This window comes from Pongo pygmaeus, chromosome 10, assembly GCF_028885625.2.
Source record: "Pongo pygmaeus isolate AG05252 chromosome 10, NHGRI_mPonPyg2-v2.0_pri, whole genome shotgun sequence".
NCBI lineage: Eukaryota > Metazoa > Chordata > Mammalia > Primates > Hominidae > Pongo > Pongo pygmaeus.
The window spans coordinates 123,303,133-123,323,514 of NC_072383.2; the positions used below are offsets into that span (position 1 = coordinate 123,303,133).

The window sequence follows — 20,382 nt, forward strand, 5'->3', positions numbered from 1 at the left end:
ACAGAGAAGGTGCCAAGGGCTTCTGCCCCAGCGCCAGGGCACATCGGGCTGAGGGAGCCCCAGGACAGAAGCGGGCACACATCATGGGCTCATCATCACAGCCACAGTGACTCCTGACTCCCCACTGCAACCCAGAAGGTAAATGCTATTATGAACGCCCTTCTCCAAATGGGGAAACCGAGGCCCAGAAAGAAAACAGCCCACCTGAAGGTGACAGAGCGCCTCGCCGTATCACCAGCAACCCCTCAAGATAACCTTATCCCATTTCACAGAGGGAGAGAGGGCGGCAGGAACGGGGCCTTGAGTCACCACCCTATCCCACTGGGAAGGCAGGGGTGGATGGGCAGAGTGTCACACCTGCCTAGGGGAAGTACACACTAGGTACTTACGAGAAGTATGTGAATGAACAAAATCTACATGCTGGGCGCAAGCTCCGAGGAAAACTCCTTCACAGGACCTTTCTCCCCTCCTGAGGTCCCTCTCTAAGATCCTGTATCCCAGGGGTCTGGCGGGAGTGACTGTGACCCCCAGAGGACAGCAGGCAATGTCTGGAGGCATTTCTGGCGGTAGCAAAGGGGGCTGAGGTGTTACTGGGGTCTGGTGGGTGGAAGCAGGGGTGTTGCTAAGCATCCTGCAGTGCCCAGAGCAGCCCTTGCAACAGAGAATGACCCAGCCCCCCAAAACCCGAACAGTGCCCAGGCTGAGAACCCTGCTGTTCTTACCAAATGCATGAGAGCGTCAGTTGGGCACCTACTGTGTGCAGGGCCTTGCTGCAGGACACATTCAAGAAGACGAGGTCACAGGGCTCAGAGAGGCAAGGCTTCCTGCCCCACCAAATGGAAGGAAGGCAGAGGTGGGACGTGAACCCAGGTCCCACTGACTCACAGCCCCACCCCAGCTGCCAAATGCCTGCCCCATCCTTCAGGAGTCTAACCTACTGGGTCTAGAGTGGGGGCTCCACAATCTGTGTATTTCACAGCTCCTTCCCCCAGCAGCCACTGGCAGGGGGAGGATGGTGAACGGGGGGAAGACAGCTCTGTTCCTTTTCATCAGAATCTACATTGGCCAGGAGGCTGGCAGTCTGTCTCTGGGGGATAGGAACGTGGTTGTATTTTTTTATATGCAAGCTTTTCCTTCCTTATTTTCCAGCTTATAGAGAACACATTTGTTCTGCTTCTAAAAACCAAAAACAGTCTTTTATGTAAAGCAGCTGCCAAACCACATGCCCAGCCTGGCCCTGGGTGGCTCCACTAGGACCTGGCAGGGGGGACACACACCTCAATGGAGAGAGGGCTGACTCAGCAAAGCCCCCATGGAGCACCCCTGGCATCACCAGGAGAAGCCTGGAGCTGGCAAATCCACTGGCCACAGCACCCGGGCACCCAGAAGTGCTCTCTACAAAGTCCCCGGCAGCCCCTTCCCATGGCAAGCACCTGAAAGTAGCTTTCTCCAGGAAACACACCAAGCACATGTCGCATCCCCATGACAAAATACTACAAGAAGTTAAAATTAGCCAACTGGATCAAACTGCATCAGCACATGGTGAAAACCTGTAATCATACAGATAAAAATAATGATAGCTAATGCCATAGTTCTGGATGCTGTGTCTATTACCCTTCTAATTCTCAAAACAATCCTAGAAGGTGAGGACTACTTAGGTCCTCATTTTACATATTAGGAAACTGAGGCAGAGTCATGTGATAAGGTGCATGAGAACACAGTGTCTGGAACCACTCAGGTCTGCCACTTGTCTAGCCGAGAAAGCTACTGCACTGAATTATATACAAAGTTGTCAATACTCGACCACTTTTGACCTACAAAACTAGCAGTCATACGGCTCCCCCAGTAGCAAACAGGAGAGCAGCGCGCACAGATCCACGTGTCCACAGACAAGGCAGGTTCCCAGGCCGTGCAGCGATACACAGAGGCTCGTGGAAAAGCCCAGGCCCCAGTGAGAGGCGGTGGCCTCCAGGAAGGGGGCTCCCGTGACTTGAAAGTCACCTGTCATCTTTTTCTCTTTTAACAAAAGCCACCTTAGCTTACAGCCCCGAGTTTGGTGTCCTGGGCTAAGGCTCGGCCGGCCTGGTCTCCCTCTCTCCTCTGGCCGCCTCTTTGCCCCCAAGACCCCACATAGTCTGTGACAAGCCAGCGGTCCTCCTCGGGGTCTGGGACCTGGAGTCTCTTCCAGCAGCCCAGGAGAACCTCTCCCCACTAAGGATCCAGTTTCACTTAATTGCAGGCTTCAGGTTTCCGCATGCAGGCCCAGAGGCCTGGGGGCAGGAGGCACGGGCCATTTTCTTCCTCTTTTTAATAAGCTGGAAGGCAGCAGCATGTGCCCTGCTGTTCTGAGAATTCGGAACACCCGCCCCTTGGGAAAGGCCGCGGCTCCGAGAGCCCACATGGGAGACCCAGCCGGGAGAAATCAACTGTGGCTTGTCATGGGACATGCTGGGGACTTATTTTTTTTCTGGTCAACCACTGGGACCAGGTACTCCCAACTGGATTTAAGGGATTAAAAAAAAGAAAAAGAAAAAAGGGGCTGGGTGCAGTGGCTCACACCTGTAACCACAGCACTCTGGGAGGCCAAGGCAGGAGGATCTCCTGAGCTCAGGAGTTCAAGACCAGCCTGGGCAACATAATGACACCTCATCTCTACTAAAAATCAAAACAATTAGCGGAGCATGGTGACATGTGCCTGTAGTCGCAGCTACTCAGGAGGCTGAGATAGGAGGATTGCTTGAGCCTGGGAGGTCGAGGCTGCAGTGAGCTGCGATTGCACCACTGGACTCCAGCCTGGGCAACAGAGCAAGACCCTGTCTCAAAAAAAACCACTAAAGAAGAGAAAAGAAAAAAGAAAGCACAAATGTCTCTCTGCCTCTGTGTGTTTCTTTTACATTTTGCTTTTCACTAGCACAGCCCTTTACAGTTTGCAGGTTTCTCTCTTCACTCTGTGCTCTTCAGCCACAGCCCCCAGGTCAAGGTCAAGAAACTGAGGGGGTCACTTAATTCCAAGGTCACCAACGGCAGGAACGCAGCCATTGTCTCCATGACTACATCACCCATGGCCCTGTTCCCGGTTGCCGGTTCACAGGGAAATCACAGGCTCTGTGGGGGGCAGCAGGCGTCCTCTACCCCTGTAACAATGACCACAAACTCGATGACTTAAAACAGCACAAGTTTTTGGGGGGTTTAGGAGGTTTTTTGGTTTTCTGAGGCAGGGTCTCACTTGGTCATCTGGGCTGGAGTGCAGTGGCGTGATCACAGCTCACTGCAGCCTCCAACTCCAGAGCTCAAGTGATCCTCCCATCTCAGTCCCCTGATTAGCTGGGACCACAGGTACCATGCCCAGCTAGTTTTCCGTATTTTTTATAGAGACCGGGGGTCCCACTGTGTTCCCCAGGCTGGTCTTGAACTCCTGGCCGCAAGCGATCCTCCCACCTCGGCCTCACAAAGTGCTGGGGATTACAGGCGTGAGCCACCCACCGTGCCCAGCCAGCATAAGTTTATTACCTTACAGTTTTGGAGATACAAGGTCTGAAATGGATCTAACAGAGCTAAAGTCAAGGTGTTGGCAGGCTGCATCCAGTCTGGAGACTCTAGGGGAGAGCCTGTCCATCACCATTTATGGCTTCTAGCAGCTGCCTGCACTCCTTGGCTCATGGCCCCTTCCCCATCCTCAAAGCCAGCAGCACAGCATCTTCAAATCTCTCTGACCTCCTGCCTCCTTCTTTTAAAGACCATTGTGATCACATCCAGCCCGGGCAGAAAATCCAGGATAATCTCCCATCTCAAGGTCAGCTGGTTAGCAGCCTTAATTCCATCTGCCACCTTAAATCCCCTTTGCGGCATAAAATAATATATTCACAGCTTCTGGGAATTAGGACGTCGTGAGGAGGACCATTACTCAGCTTAACACAGGCTTCAAACACAAAAATCTTTAGGCCTCTAGGGAACTCCCCAGGCCCCACCCCACAGATCCTAAACTCCGAACAGGCGACTCCCCAGGGTCCACGTGCCTCAGTCTCTCCACTGCTACACGGCATGGGCGAGCATGCCCAGTGCCAGCACCTGTACGTGAATACACGTCTCCAGCAGTGCAGAGTCCAGCATCTGATGAAAACGTGATCAGACAGAGCCCTGTGGCCTAACACTAGAGACCTCCCTCTCTAGATTAACAACAAAGAACTTATCAATACTTTTGAGCATCGTTTTTTTTCTGACCAGTCACAAATGGCCCTATTATACAGCCCATGCTCCAGTAAGATCCATAAGAAATCCCCCCACTGCTGAAACCTACGCTTCCTCACGTCCCTGCATGCCAGGTTGCAGAAGGCTTTGCAGGGTACAGCTGAGCTGCTGCGGGGCACCCACGGGAGGAGACGTCCAAGAGCCCGAGCAGCATGTGCCCCCACTCCGCAGCTGATGTCCCTCAAAATGGGGAGTGGGGGAGCTGGGGAACCAGAGGCCATCCAAAGCTGCTCAGGATGTCCTTGGCATGGTCAGCACCCTCCCCCCGCAGCTCCTGGTGACTACACCCTCACAAACCCCCACTCAGGAGCCAGGGCCCCAGGGCAGGCCAAAAAGGAACAGGGTGAGCCCTGCCCTATAAGCACATAATGGCATGAGCAACGTGAACCCTCCTGATGCTTAAAGACCACTGAGGGCACGACAAAACGCCTTCCTTGCTTCAAAGTCCTTTTGCGTCTCTTTCCTGCCAGAGGTGCCGCGAGGTGGCATCACTCCCATTTCACAGGTCCCAGAGACGCTGTGCAAAAAATCACACAGCAATCTGGCAGTGGGGATGGGTGTCCAAGGCCCCGTGCCCTCCCCATGGCCCATCTCCCAGTCTGGGGCCCTCCAGGCAGTTCCACATCGTCATGGCCCTCCAGCCTCCCACCACCCAGCTGGGCATCCAGACCGGGAGTATCTCCTCTGGGAAGCTCCCCTCCCCAGGTTCCCTCGGGGCCCCCTCCCACTCAACTCCCCTCTCTCCAAGGCAAAAGCCAGGTGCCCCCTTCTCAATGTCAAACCTCATGCTGTGCCCTCCGCACCTCCAAGCACCCAAAGGCACTCCTTACAGCACCGCGAGCACAGAGGCGGCCTGGACCCACCCACGGACGGGGGCTGTGACACAGAGAGGGCAACGAGAGCCTGAAGGTCACACAGCAAACCAGAGAGCACACACCCGATGCACAGCACGCTTCCACCTCCACGTTCCCACTGAGGGCCGCACAGTTCCGGGAGGTGCCGCTGCGGCAAGGGGGCAGAGCCCAGGGCCCAGGTGCCGGGAGATGCAGCTTCCTGCCCGCCGCTACAGCTGCTATTTATAGCCGAGCAGGGAGAAGCCAAGACAGACAGGGTCAGCTTCCTGCACAGCAGAGCTGGCCACAGCCTGGGAGCCTTCGAGGGTGACCCGGAGGGGAATGGGCTGGGTCAGGGCAGAGACGTGGGCTTTGATGTCCAGGATTGGGCACGTGGTGGACCCAGGACTGTCCCCGGTCACTCCTGAGGGCCACAGTCCAGGGGAAACGGATGAAAGCACAGAATGGGCCCTGCCCGTGACAGCCGCCCACCAAGCAAGGAGCTTAGGAGCTGTGTGTCCTGAGCCAATGATATCACCACTCTGTGCCTCAGTGTCCCCATCTGTAAACAGGGAAACTAATAGTTCTGGCCACACTGGGTTATTGTGAAGCTTAGATGAGCTAACCCGTGTGGTGCCAAGCAAGCTTGCCTGCATCCTGCCAGCTCAGGGCCCTCTCTGGAGCACCCTCACCTTTGCCCCTCCCTGCTCAGACACCAGACAGCAACCCTGGGGCAGGAGGCACCCCTGCACCAGGATACCTGCAGAAGCAGCTCTCTCTGCTATACCCTCCAGTGTGTGCACAGCTTACAAAGCCCAGGGAGCCCGAGCAAGTGGCAGGCACGGGGGCATCCCGACCAAGCCCCAAGGCACAGACAGCTGTGACAACGTCCACAGGATGTGTACATGCACAGGTGTCATCGTCATAGCAGTCCCCCCAAGCGTCCGTCCACTCCCCTATGCACCGGGAACTGCAGTTACCCCCATTCTACAGATGCAGAAACGAGCACAAAGTGACAGAAAGTACTCTGCTGAAGAAACGCAGAGGAGCCCCCCACCGTTCCCAGAGTTCACCAGGGTCTCCTATCTTGCCAAACAGCAGTCAAGTCTTGCTGGCCCAGGAATTCGCCCAGAAAGCTGCAGTGCGTTTGGACCCCCCAGAACTTGGTTCCTTGGGGAGAGGAGCAAGGGCCAGGAAGGATCCGTCTCGGGCCACCCATCCATGGGAACTTGGGTTTAAAGTCCCTCCCCGGTCCCTGGGGTCGCCTGGTTGTGATGCCCCAACTTCCTCCAAAAATTGGCAAAGGGAACATCCACACGGCAAACCGAAAACAGTAAGCACTGGCCCAGCCCACATGGAAGGCTTCTCTGTGCTCCCAGCGCCAGGCAATAAGCACCTTCATGTAGGACCTCGAACAACACTCAAGACAACCTCGAGAGACGAGGAATCTGATTATGCCCATTTTATAGATGGCGAAATGGAGGCGTGAAGGCTGAATTAGGCAAAACTTGGTTCTCCCACACCCTGGCCACTCTGGGCCTCTCTGTGGGCTTACGTTCACCCGTGGAGCTCAGGGGCCAAGCTCAGTGCTAGCAAGGGGTGGTCATGGCCACCAAGGGAGGGACAGAGAGGGAATGGCCACAGGCTCAGTGACCTGGAGGCTCTGTGGAAGCAGGAGGGGACCACAGGTGAGGGAGGGTACAGGTGTCAGGCACAGGGATGGATGGACGACCTGGGACCCCCGACGGGCACCAGGGCACGAGGCGAGGCCATGCCCAGCCAGAGCCCAACACTCAACACATCTACGAGGCACCCACGGTGTGCCCAGCACTGTTCTAGAACCTGGGACACAGACAGACGTCCCCACCCTTGTGGAACGTCCATTCTCACAGGGATGACAGTCAACAGCAAGTTGACAAACGTGTGAAACCATCATCTATCAGAAGGTGGCACACTGGGAAACAACCGAGGGAGGGAGGGGAGAGGGTGCAATTTTCAATATGAAAATATCAGGCCGGGCGCGGTGGCTCAAGCCTGTAATCCCAGCACTTTGGGAGGCCAAGGCAGGTGGATCACCTGAGGTCAGGAGTTTGAGACCAGCCTGGCCAACATGGCAAAACCCCGTCTCTACAAAAAAATACAAAAATTAGCCATGTGTGGTGGTGCGTGCCTATAATCCCAGTTACTCAGGAGGCTGAGGCAGGAGAATCGCTTTAACTCAGGAGGCAGAGGTTGCAGTGCACAGAGATGACGCCACTGTACTTCCAGCCTGGGCAACAGAGCAAGACTCTGTCTCAAAAAAAAAAAAAAAAAAAAAAAAAAATTCCGAGAAAAATGGCAAAGGAATGAGACGAGGCCTGCAGATACCAGGAAAGAGTGCTCCGGCAGGGCGAGTGCAAAGGCCCCGTGGCAGCAGCTGCCTGGTGCATTTCAGGAGAAACAGCGAGGCCAGTGTGGCTGAGACACAGCGGGCAAGGGGAGCAGGTCACAGAGGACGGCCCACGCGGGGGCAGAGGGCAGAGCCTCACGGCCCAGGTAGGGAATCAGCTTTCGGAGCAGCAGCGGGACTGTCCTGCCCTGGTTTGTCCTGCCCTGGGTTTTACAGGCCTCCCCCTGGCTGCCACGTGGGGGACGGGTCTTAGGGTGACCAGTGAAGAGCCAGCTGTGATGGGAGCTGTGTTCCCTTCCTAGAACTGCTGTAAACAAAGCCCCACACACCAGGGACTTAAAACAACCCATTGTTACTTTGTCACAGTTCGGGAGGCCAGAGGTTCAAAATCAAGGTGTTGGCAGGGGTGGTTCCTTCTGGAGGCTCTGCGGGGCAGTCTGTCCTGAGCCTTCCTCCCAGCAGTGCCTGGCACTTCTTGGCTTCCAGCCACATCGCTCCAGCCTCTGCCTCCATTGTCACACGGCCTTCTCCTCTGTGTCTTTTTGTCCTCTTATAAGGACACGGGCCACTGGATTTAGGGCCCACCCTGCTCCAGGATGACCTCTTCTTAATTAAATGCATCCACAAAGACCTTGTTTCCAAATAAGGTCACAGCCTGAGGTTCCGGGAGGGATGTGAGTGGGTGGGAAGGTGGCAGGGGCACTGTCCAACACCATGCAGCAGCCGAGGCCAGGGCACGATAGTGGCAGAGGATGCGAAAATGGTTAAAAAATATCCAGGAGGGTGGCAGATGGCGTGGGTGGGCGGGGCGGCAGGTTAAAGCAGGTGTCTCCCAACTTCTCCCGCTTGCCTTCCTCCCCTGGTTTACCAAGCAGTGGGTATCATCCAGGAGTCACCCCCACACAGAATTCCTCCCAAATCCTGACGCTGTGGACCTGGCCAAGCCCCCAGGACCCTGGAAAGGCCCCCTGACTCCTGCCAGGCTCCAGAGGGCGACAACCCCTGCAGGATCCCATGCTGACAGGCCTGGCCCAGCCTAGGGAAAATCCCAGGCCAGGGCCTGGAGCTGCATCCGGCCCCGACCCCACCCGGCAGGCTCTCCTCTTTAGCCTCAGCAGCAGGGCTGGCACCAGGCAGGTTCCCATGGTCACCAAGACACTGTAGCCACACTGGGGCCCATGCTCCCTGATGGTCTCAGCAGATACCGCAGAGTTCAGTGTGAGGACAAACAGGGTCCTTCGAGGCCCTCCCCTGTGGGTCTGGGCCTCTGGCACTAATGACTTAAGAGTATCCTCAGACAGATCCCCTGGGTCACAAAGAAAAATCAACTCCCCCACCCACCCCGCCTCCAGACCTGCCCAATGTCTCCCCAGCCCCATCATAGAATTGTGGGGAGCGGGCCAAGGGGAGGCCACAGGTGGGCAGACGGGGGGTGTACAGGCCTCCTTGGCGGTAAGGATTCTGATTTTTGCTCAAGAAATGGCGGGAAGCCCTGCAGGCTGCTGAGGTCAAGTCACTCTAGCTGCTGTGGCTCCACTGGGCTGCCTGCAGAGAGGGGACTGTGGGTACAGGATGACAGCCAGAGAGCAGGCAGGAGGCGGCTGCAGTCCCAGGTGGGCCATCGAGAGGTGGCTGGGACCACGTCTCTCATTCCAGAAGGATGCCCAGAACAGGGGCCTGGGGGATGCGGGGGTCAATGGTTCACTTTCACATAGGTGGGATCCAAGGTCCCTTTGGGACATCCCTGAGCAATGGCAAGGAGACTGCTGGGTCCACCTCCCTGACCCTGGGGGTAGTGCCGTGGGCCCACGAGTCAGTCAGGAGGGAGAGGGGCTATGACACGGTCTGCAGGGACAATTGCGCCCCAACGGGCCCCTGAATGCCCTTCACTTCACAGCCTGTGAGGCCATGTGTCACTCATCACCCCATTTCACCGCCAGGCAAACTGAGGAACTCTGCGTGGAGCCTTTGTTATTGCCCAAGGCCAGGTCACCCAGACCTGTGGGTCCCCCCAGATCCACTCATCAGCCCTAAAATGTAAATACAGGCCACAGAAAACCAAGTGAACCCTGGGAGAGAAGAGGCAGAGAGGGCCTCCAGACCCCAGAAAAGACTGACCCCCCAGGAGCCGCCCGGCCTGCAGGCACACACGCACAGACACATGCAAGCCAGTGGTGACTGGCCACCCGGGTCTGGTCCAATTCCACTTCCAACAGCCCACCCTTTGACTTACCTTTCCCCCTACTTCCTTTCCAGATGCAAAGAAAGGTCAGCAGGAGAAGTGGGGGACCTGAAGCATCAGCCACAAGTCCAGGTTGGAACCAGATGGCCCAGAGGTCCCTTGGCTTCAGACGCACTTGCAATATTGCCTCCAAAACAATCCCGAGGTCTCCGGGTACCACAGTGCTGAGCTCCCCACCTCCAGGGCATTCCCTCAGGCCAAGCAGTTCTCGAGGGCCCCATCCGGCTCTCAAATGGGACATCTTTCACCATCCAAGTCACTCACTGTCATCTTCCCAAGTCGGACCCCAAAACCGTGCTCAGTTCTCACCCAGGGTCTGACCTTGGTTAAGACACTCCACAGGGCCACCCTTTGGTTTCCTCCTATGGAATGTTGGTGCAGGGGGTGGTGCATGAAAGCATCTTGCAACAAGTGTTTTCCTTTGCTTGGCTCCTGCCTGATCCATTTTGCCCCTCAAGAACTGAGACAACTCTCAGGAATGTGTAAGGTAAGATAAAAATCAGAGAGCAAGCTCGGGGCAAAGGGAAAAAAAATGAGAGACAAACAAATCCAAAATCAGGATGAAGTAGATAAAGCCAAAACATAAACCAGTGATTGCAGAAAGCAGGCTGCAAATTTGGCTCTGAGCTTTCTAGTAGCCAAAGCAAAGAGGGAAACAAGATGGATTACGGCTTTGGAAAATTGTGAAAACGAAGCAGTGCCACAGAGTAGGTGCTACAGCAACTATATACCACAAAGTCATCATTTAAGAGGCCAAAAAATTGTGCCAAAATTCAGGCCAAGTGCTTGCTGCCTTAACCATCCCCTCTTTCCTATTGCATTCTACAACAGCAAATTATAACCATGAGCATCAGCATAACTCAGCAAGAACAGTAGCCCAGGCTAGAAGGAGGGGTTTTAGGGCCTACCTGGAATGACCTTCAAACTCACACCCCTCTCTGGGCCGCAGTTTCCTCAACAGGGAAACCGTGCAAGGCTACACTGAGGTTCAAAACAGTGAGGTAGTATATTAGGGATCGGCAAATATCTTCTGTAAAGGGCCAGAGAGTAAATATTTTAGGCTCTGTAGGCCTTCCAGCCTCTGTCACAACTACTCAACTTTGCAAACGCTGTACCCAAAAGCAGCCACAGACAACATGTAAATGAGTGAGCGTGGCTGCATTCCAACAAAACTTTATTTATGGACACCGAAATTTGCATTTCATATGATTTCACATGTCATAAAATATTATTCTTCTTTCGATTTTTTTCAACCATTAAAAAATGGAGAAACCATTCTCAGCTTGTGCACCATATAGAGACAGGTGGTGGGCTGGCCGGATTTGGCCCAAGGGCCATAGTTTGCCAACTCTTGCTTTCTACGTTCCACAGTCGGCTCGGAAACATATTATCACGTAGGATGTGACTATGACGGCAAAAATCAGACCTGAATATATGGCGTGATACCACTTGCATGTTTGTTTTTAAAGGGAACGCACACATACAGTCCATTTAAGGTCGACATATGCCGAGAGCATCTCGGAGGAAACTCAGGCGCGGGAAGCTGTGACTGCCTCGGGGAACAGAAACCGGGAGGCCAGGAACCGAGGGAGACTTTTACGCAATGTGTTAATTTTCTTTTTTACAAGTCAATGCATTTTCTTTCATTTAAAAAATAAGCTTTTATAAAGCCCAAAGCAACTGGCAGAGTTTTGAATGCATTACTTTTTGTTTTTCTACATTCTCCCCAAGAAGTATAAAAAGCAACATTATCCCCAAAAATGTTAATCAAAGAAGTCCATGATGTATTAAGTGGTATCATAAAAAAATAAGTATGATCCCACTTAGAGAAAGCAGATAGGTGTCTTCTGTAGGTATCTGCTTGTGCAGACAGATACCAACAAGGGTGCTAACCTAGGATTCCTCTGGGTCCAGCTGGGTCAGCCCCCATGAACCTGCACAAAGGTTTTTCCACAGGAGCTCAGTCCCGGGAGGTAAGAACTGCCCACACTTCGCAGGGACCTGGAGCTGTCTCCTGCCCCAGGAGAAGTGACAGCTAAGGAAGGATGTGGGAAGACGGCTCCATATAGTAGGAGTCACTATGGCTGCACTGCCCAGTAGGGTCAGTGGCCACCAGCCACAAGTGGCTACTCAAATTTATTAAAAGTAAAAACTAAAATTTCACCTCCCGGTTGTGGCACTGGCCTCACTTCAAGCCATGACTGCCTTGGGGAACAGAAACCAGGAGGGCCGGAATGGAAGGAGAGTCCCCCAACAGCTTTGGGCAGTTTTAATACCCAGTGCCCCACGTGGCTCTTGGTTATGGTACTGGCATATCTAGAACATTCTCACCACTGCAGAAAGTTCTATTGGACAGCACTACCCCAGAGGCTGGTGGGAGAGGAAGTGGGGGAAGAGAGAGTGAGATGTGGGAAGAGGAGGGAGACAGACGGCAGAGGAGAACAGACCAGCCCAGAGGGCACACCAAGCTAGGTTTGGGAAAAAGGAAAGCTGAAAGGGGAAGACCCTCCAGGATGGCACCACGCAGAGAAAACACACATGAAAAGGGAAAAAAATCAGGCCGGACGCAGTGGCTCACGCCTAGAATCACAGTGCTTTGGGAGGCTGAGGCGGGAGGATCACTTGAGCCCAGGAGTTCAAGAGCAGTCTGGGCAACATAGAGAGACCCCATCTCTACAAAAAATTTTAAAATTAGCCAGGCATGGTGGTGTACACCTGTCGTCTCAGCTATTTGGGAGGCTGAGGCGAGAGGTTAATTTGAGCCCAGGAGTTCATGGCTGTAATGAGCTGTGATGGTACCACTGCACTCCAGCCTTGGTGACAGAGCAAGACCCTACCTCAGAAAAAAAGTTGGGGTGCAGGTAGGGCATTGGGGAAGGAATCAGATACCAAGAGCCCAGGCCCTGCTCCCAAACACAGAATATGACTTCATCACCCAACCCTGTGCCATTGGGTTAAGTAGCCATTAGCCACAGCCACAGGTGGCTATTTTAATTTAAGTAAATTAAAATTAAATAAAAGACCAGTTCAGTTGCTCAGTGGCAGGGACCCACTTTTCAAGTGCTCACGAGTGACAGGCACCTAGTGGCTAAAGCACAAGACAGTGCAGCCGCATCATCTCCCATCACCGCAGGAGTTCCCAGACAGCCCGTCTCAGGCTACCCTCTAAGGCGGGCATTATTTCCTTTCCCTCCCTCTTAAGAATCAAGAAACCAAGGCCAGAAGGTCAGAGGCTTCACTCAAGTTCCTAATAAATGGAAGCATGATTCAAACCCTGCTCCTTTTTTCAGAGACCAGAAGCAGAGGGGAAGCTCAGCCCTCCCCCAGGGGGCCTCCCCCCGCCAGGTCCTCCCCACAGCCTTCACCCACTCTCCAGGCTGCCCATGGCCTCCAAGCACTCCAAGTGCCTGACAGACACTAAGTGATTAAAGACTAATGGAAAACCTCAACCGTCAAGGGCAGAGGGAGGGAGCTGAGCACATCTGTGAAACACCAACGACCAACGGGAAAAGAGCCCACCGTCTCCAAAGGGCAACAAGCCGAAGCCTGGGGCTCTGGAAAAGAGACAGGTCCATTAGAGGATCCTTCCCAGCATCTTTTAAGAGGGAGGAATGGTTGATATCCCAGCAGCCTGTAGATGAGGACCCGGGTTTACACAAGGAATTCTGTAGCGAAGTCTTTGCTCTCCAACAGGATAAGCCAAAATGGAAACAGCAGCTCCTGCGACACACAGGAGCTCATTATATCTCACAACCATAAAGTCAGAAGCAGCAGCAGCACCCCCATTTTAGAGACGAGCAAACTGAGGCTCGCAATAGGTAAGTAACTCATTCACAGCTTGAAGCTGCAGAGCTGAACAGCAAACCCAATATTCATGCCCTTTGCCCCTAAAGGCTCTCCAGTATAGCACAGGTGGCCGGCAATGTGCCCATTTTGCAGATGAGGGCACCTAAACCCTGAGAGCAAGGGGCACTCACCTGGGCCCACTGCTTGTAAATGGCCAAGCTGGAACTTCCAATGCTAAATCGGCGGCTCTCTTGGGGATGGCAGATGAAACACTCCCAGATTGTCCTCTAATATCTGTTTAGGACAATTCTTTCTAGATTTATAAACCAAAAGCTCCTTCCTAAAGGCCAGCTGGAGCCAAGTGGGCAGGGCAGTGTGGAAGTGTCCAGGCTCAGAAGCCTCACTCTGCTCCAGAATAGACATGATAATAACGATGATGCTAAGTTCATTCATCATAAGCACAGGTCCCTCTGCTGTGTAACCTCAGGCGAGCCTGGACCTGTGCCCTCATCTGTAAAATGGGAATGAAGCCGCCATCTGCCCCAGGGCCTCACTGAGCAGGAGCCCTCCGGCTACATAGTACCCAAGGGCAACGCGCCGGCCTATGGGCACTCCAGGCCACAGAACTCTGCCGCTGCAGCTTTCTGGAGCACCATGCTAAATAATTCAAAACCATGTTTTCATTTCAAAACAAACACAGCAGTGTCGCCAAGGCGAATGCCAAATTTGCATGAATGTTTAAGATAAAATGAGACCTCAAAGAAATGCCAGCCCCTATGCTTCTCCCCAAACCCTGGGGAGGACGAGTTCTCAGTCTCCTGCCCCACCTGGGGCAAAGATCCGTAGGCGCTGCTCAAAGAAGAAACATCATTTCTTTCTTCATATCCTCTACGGCAGCTTTGCAAAGCAGGTCTGCAGTAAATTCCTGCTGCACTAACATGACCGTGAATAATCCCGGGTCTTAATTCGTAGTTCCACATCCAAGCTGTGTGACCTTGGGCAAGTCACTTAACCTCTCTGTGCCTCAAGTTCACCATCTATAAAATAAGATAATAAAAGCACCAACTCATAGAGGAGTTATGAAGAGTAAACAAGTAGATTTGTCTAGAGCACAGTTCCTGGCACACAGTAGGTGTTGGTTCTTATTACTAGCGTATGATCCACAGCCTTTTCCAGCATGGACACTGAGAGTTAGCCGGATGGGTTGTAAAGTCAGTTCCCTGGCTCCAAGCTCCTTCAAAAGAAGCCCAGCTGGCCTTTCCCAAGCATCACTTCCCTGGGGACCCCATGCACCCACCTAGGGACACAGACCTTCTGTCACCCTTGGCCTGGGCCTAAAAACCTGGCTCTCCCCAGGCAGCAGCCCAAGCCTGGGGCTCTCCTTGCCCCTCCCCTGGGCACCCAGGGCAGGAGTTACCAGCTCTCACCGGCAGTTCCCCAGTCTCAGAAGTGTCACCTGGGGAGGCTGCTGTTTAGCGTTTGAGATGTGAAGAGGAAACAGGGAAGGGAAAACACACACACACACAAATAAAAGCTCTCAACCCCCGCCACTCCCCACCCCCACCCCCGGCCCACGGTCAGAGGCAGCATTTGTGGGGCTTTTCAGTTCAGATAGCGGCAGGAGGAGGGGCTGAGAGCCTGTCTCCTCTGCCTTAAAATCTCCCTTCCCACAGACAGGACCCCAGGAGAACCCTCCGGCTGGGTTCTGCGTAGGTACCACCCCCGCCTCCCATCTCCGAATGAAGCACCAACTTCTCCACCCACACTCTCAGATGGGGGTTGGGAACACAGAACTATGAATGCGCCCCCTCTCAGCCAGGGGGAAACGGGGCCAGGCAGCCTCCACATCCAGCATGAATGGCAGACACTGGGGGCCAGGACTCCTGGGGCTGCCTTCCAACTCCCTCGGTGGGTGTCTGCGCTGCCAGCGCCCCCTGCCCCCCACCCCCAGGCCCCGAGAACAATCAAGCCGTCCCCAGCCCAGGGCTTACGTGCAGTAAATTCGTGTTTGCAGAGCTCTGGGAAATCTTTAGGAGGTGGCATGAGTATTATTAATTGGGGAAAAAGAACAGATTATGCTAAATAAATCCTTCCCACGTAACCAAACCCTCTCCGAGAGGGGGAGGGGGAGGGCGCAGCCCCAGGAGGGGTCTCCATCCCTCACCAGGGCCTGACAGCCACATTACCATTTACATGGATTTATCAATAGTATTGATCCCCAGCAGCGTAAATAGCTCAGTGGGAAGAGGCCAGGGCTGGGGCCCGCTGCGCTCCCGCCCCCATGTCTGGGCACCGGCACCACAGACTCCCCCGGCACCCGCTGGCGGTGGCAGCAGTGAATTTCCAAGCAGGGACATGGCAGGCGGCTCAGGGAAGCCAGACAGAGCCCGGGATGCCCTGGCAGCCGCGCTGCCGACTCGCCAGTCACCGCTGGCTCCACCCCCCCTTCAGCGCTCTGCTGGGCCTGACTCAGTCTTTGCGTCTGTTCAATGGGCGGGGGCACCTGCCCTTCTCCATCCTCTCCAGACAAGCAGAGGGGAGTGGGAAAAGGCCCCCTCCCTCCCCCAGATCCCCCCACTGTCCACCCCCAGGCAAAGGTAAGGTGGCCGCTTTCCATAGGGCTTCCAGACCACGTTGGATTAAAGGCCCAATCTTAGAACCCAGGAATAATAATACCGACACAATAGTCATAGTAACACATACAAGTACCAAGGGATTCTTATGGCCGGACGGTCAGCTCTCACAACCACTCTGTGAACTCAGTACCATTTTGACCCTCACTTTGCAGATGGGAAACCTGACAGGCACAGAGAGGTTAAGCATCTGTCCAGGGTCACACTGCCAGGAAAGTGGCAAAGGTCAGATTCAAACCCAAGGAGCTGAGGTGCAGAGTGGGCCATCCCACCTCACTGCTGCTTCCCATTTCTCGGCCCCTCCTCAGCACCCCCAAAGAGGCCACCCACGAGGTGCACAGCCTGCCCCGGGTCACCCTCCCGGCGCCCCGGCGCAGTCTGGCCCGGAGAGCCCCTTATATCAAAGCTGCCGCAGGGACCCAGATCTGGCTGAAAAGGGGCAAAGTCAAGGCCACCGGTAACACATCCCAACGCGCCCAGAACTCCCCCACCCCGCCCACAGGGTCCTCCCCTTATCCCTTCCTCCCCTCTTCCCTCCCTCACACATCCTTCCTCCAAATCTGCAAAAAGAGAAAAAAATAATAATCATAATAAAACCAGTTCTCACCAACGGGGGAGAGGAGGAGGGGGAGGAAGGGAGGAGGCTGAGCCGACAGAACAGATCCGCCCCCGCTGCCTGCACCAGACCCTCGGAGAGCCAGAGCGCGCGACAAGCGGCGGGAGGACACTCGCTTCCAAAAAAATAAACCTACAATGTAAAAATAACGCCGGGCGCCCCACGCTAATTGGGCCCGGGCTACAGCAGCTCCCAGGTACAGCGTGTCTCTCCCTCCCGCCCGCCGTGCCCTCCCGCCCTCGGCTTGCTCCTCCTGCAAGTGTCTGGGGCGGGGAGGGCGCACCCCACGGGTGCTCTCACTCCCCGCAGGCCTCTGAGGAAACTGCCCTCTACACAAGGGCCTGGGGCTTCCCAGTCGTGCCCAAGTGGGATCAGCTCTGAATTTCAACTTCGCAAAGTAGTGGCATCCCAAGTATCCGCACAGCCCGGGGGAGGGACCAGGAGGCGGCCCAATGAGGCGTCACCAGCCACGGGAGGCAGGCCCAGACACCAGGAACACCGGCCCGCGGGGGAGGGTGACCAGGGGCGCCTCTCCCAAGGGACCCCGCCCAGCGCCCCGTGGCCCCACGCCCAGGAGGGACAAGGCTGGCTCTCCCCTTCGACTGGTGAGAGACCCTCATGCGTCCCTCCACAACACCCAGGCCAGGAAGCTGGGGTGCTATCTCCAAGGGCTTTCAAACCCGCGCTGCCCGATGGAAAATAAGGCGCAGTGTCGCCCCCCCAGGTCCGGGGCTGCACCGGGGACAAGGGACGCCTGGCGGCCAAGTCCCCAGAGCCGGCGCACACTGTGGGGGGCCGCTCTGTGCATTTCCAGCGCGCCCCCCGCCCACCCCAACGCCACTTCCCTCCTTCCCGCCCCCTCGCTGGGGAGCTGGAGTTCCCCTAAGTTCCCCGGCGCCCCCGAGCACGCGGGCCGCAGTGTCGGCGGGGCGCCTCGCTCCCCAGCAGGCCACCCCCCGAGAGCGCCAACTCGGGAGTGCAGGGGCCCCGCCAACTCCGCCGCGTGCGCCGCCCGATCCTCCCCGGATCCCCCGGAAGCGCGCCCCGCGCCTTCCCCCGCCCTCCGCGGGGACCCTCGGCCCCAACTCACCTCGCGGAGGTGGCAGCGGTGGCGCCCGGGCTTGGGGCGCGCTCGGGCCGCCGGGGCGCTCAGGCAAGTGGCGGTGCCGATCGGGCTGGGGGCGCGCAGCAGGCCCGGCCTCGGGTCGGGACGCTATCCTCCCGCCGCCGCCTCCTAGGGCGCCGGCCCTGGGTCCCCGGCCCGCAAGTTGGCGCGCATCGCGGAGCGCAGGGCGCGGGCGCAGGGCTCGGGCGGGGCGCCGGCGGACGCAGGGCTCCGGTGCGGCCCGGCCTGCCCGCGGCTCCGCGCTCCCCGGCGGCCGCGGCGGCGGTGGCGGCGGCGGCGGCGGCGGGAGGGGGAGGAGGGGGCGGGGCAGGAGACCGGGAGGCGGTGGCTCGGCCTCCCTGCTCCCGGCTCCCCGCCCGCAGCGACGCGCCCCGGCCCGGCCCCCTCTGGCTCCTTAAAGGGCCCGCGCCGCCTCTCCAGGCCCTGCGCGTCCCCACTCGCGCGCGCACGCCGCCACACACACAGACACGCACGCACACACTTGGGCGCGACGCCGAGTTTCTTTTTGGCAGCTCCCCGAGGAGGAAGGAGGGGGGAAGCGCCTCCCAGCCTGCCCCTCCCTCTTCTCCTGCGGGCCCGGGGGCCCTCCTCCTCCTCCCCAGCCCCAGTACCTCACTGGAATCGCGTTTCAGCTATTAAATTATAACTCTGGAGTGGCCGCTGGATGGGGAGGGGGCGCGCAGGGAAGGCCCTACACAGGGCCTTTTAGGAGCACGCACAGTGGGGCACTTGGGGACGGGAGCAGACAGTAGCGCACAGAGCCCTCTCCAGGCAGGAACACGCTGGGCCTCCCCAGACCCGAGACCCAGCCCGGGCGAACACACTGCAGACTCACCACCCACCACGGACCGGAGATGTCAGATCTCACACAGACAAATACTGGGACACCCACGCGAGTTCACAGCACCCCGGAGGCCACAGACGCTAGAATGCCAGTTTCCTGAGGGCAGAGATTTCTATTTTGTTCACTGCCCTATCGCAGTAGGGACTCACGAATGTGTTGTTGAGTGAAGTCCTCCCACTTGGGGACATTCAGGGACACAAATGCGGAGACAATGCAACGAGCCTGTGTCCCCCCCGCCCCCCCCCACACACACACAGACACACACATCTCAGAGCGTGACCCTGGGAGCCACACACGCCCGGCCTGCACAAGCACGCAGTCACAGACGGCACACATGTGCTCGCTCCCCTACGCACAGGCAGGCATTCTCCGCTCCAGCAGGAACCTGGCCCCGCTGGCCGCCCTGACAACCCAGTGTCCTCATTTACCCCCTCCTCCCACCCCCTCCAGGTTTGCCCTCTCCAACCAGGGGAGATCTCTTTGAACAGCAGAGGGCACTGGGAGCCCCGGGCCTGGAGCCTCCCTCCCTCCCTCCTCTTCTGCTTTCTCCTAAGATGTTGGAGAGTTTGAATTTTTTTTTTTTTTTTCAGTTCAACTTTCCTTTTTTGGAGTGACGTCTCAGCAGATTCAGTTCTGCCATCTGGCAACATCTGAGAACCCCCAGGGAGAGCGGGGAATGGCTGCGGTGGGGAGGCAGCCGCGTGGTTTCCAGAGGCCGGCGCGCCTCCCGCCTCCGCCAGGATGCTGGGGTTGCCGGGCTCCCCTGCAGCCAGGTCCCTCTCTGCCCCCTCGGGCTTTTAGTTCTGGGCTTTTGGGGGGCTGGCGGGAGCCTCTGGGGCTGACAATGTCTGGCAAAAGGGAAGTGGGTGTGGAGGGGAGCAGTTTGCAGACTGAAACAGGAGGGGTCATAGGTCAGTGCCCCCCCCCACCTCCTTGTTTTGGCCCCACCAGCTCCAGTTCTGCCCAGCCAGTGGATCCGAATCCACAGGCAAAAATCTGGAGCCGCAGAAGGAAGGCCTGACCCCCCACCTCCCCCACCAAGGGTCTTGGAGAGGGAAGCAGGGTGGGGGAGCTCCTCTGCCAGCCCCAGGCCGCCTGGCAGCCCTCCTCTGTCACCTGAAAACCCTCTGGGAATTTGAAGCTGGAGGAGGAACATTTGGGGTGTCTTCAGGGGTTCTCCCAGCTTCTGCCCTCGAGGGCTCCCCGCAGGCTTAGGAGCGGGGAAAGCAGGGGGTCTGTCAGCTTTGTAATGTCCCAAGCGTCACCTAGAAACCCCTCACAGGAAGCCTTATCAACTCAAGCGCCAATGGCCTCTGGCCCGACCATGTCACAGATGGCAAGACTGAGGCCAGGAGAAGGGCGGTGTTTATCCCGAAAGGGATTGGCCTTTTCCTGTCTGCTCCTGTTTCCTGGCTGAGTTGGGTTATTAATCTCACCCTCTCAGACCGCGGGAAGCAACACCAGCACTGAGTGAGCACTTACCCTGGGGGAAGCGAGGGTCCTGGTCACAAGTAGGGAAACAGGCCTGAAGAGATGAAGAACCCGACTTGCCAGCCTCCAGCAGCAGCCCGTGATTCCAAATGAGTGCTGGGAATCTGGACTCTGGGGAGGTCTCAGTTGAGCCCGCCCCTTCCCCCAATCACAGACCGGCACCCTAGTTTGCTA

The 20,382-nt window shown here is 56.5% G+C and overlaps 1 protein-coding gene across 50 annotated transcripts in view; it reads right to left on the minus strand.

Moving 5' to 3' along the window:
• NCOR2 (nuclear receptor corepressor 2) overlaps positions 1 to 18,147 on the minus strand; it is a 246,677-nt gene extending 228,530 nt beyond the window's left edge. For 41 of the 50 annotated variants that reach the window (XM_063647198.1, XM_063647200.1, XM_054444025.2 and 38 more), the window contains exon 1: positions 17,838 to 18,146. The gene's annotated coding sequence lies outside the window, so the exon portion shown is untranslated. Of the gene's footprint in view, positions 1 to 17,837 lie in introns of all 50 variants that reach the window. The other 9 variants (XM_054444031.2, XM_054444024.2, XM_054444029.2 and 6 more) reach the window with 1 other exon arrangement.
• Positions 18,148 to 20,382: the final 2,235 nt, after the last annotated feature.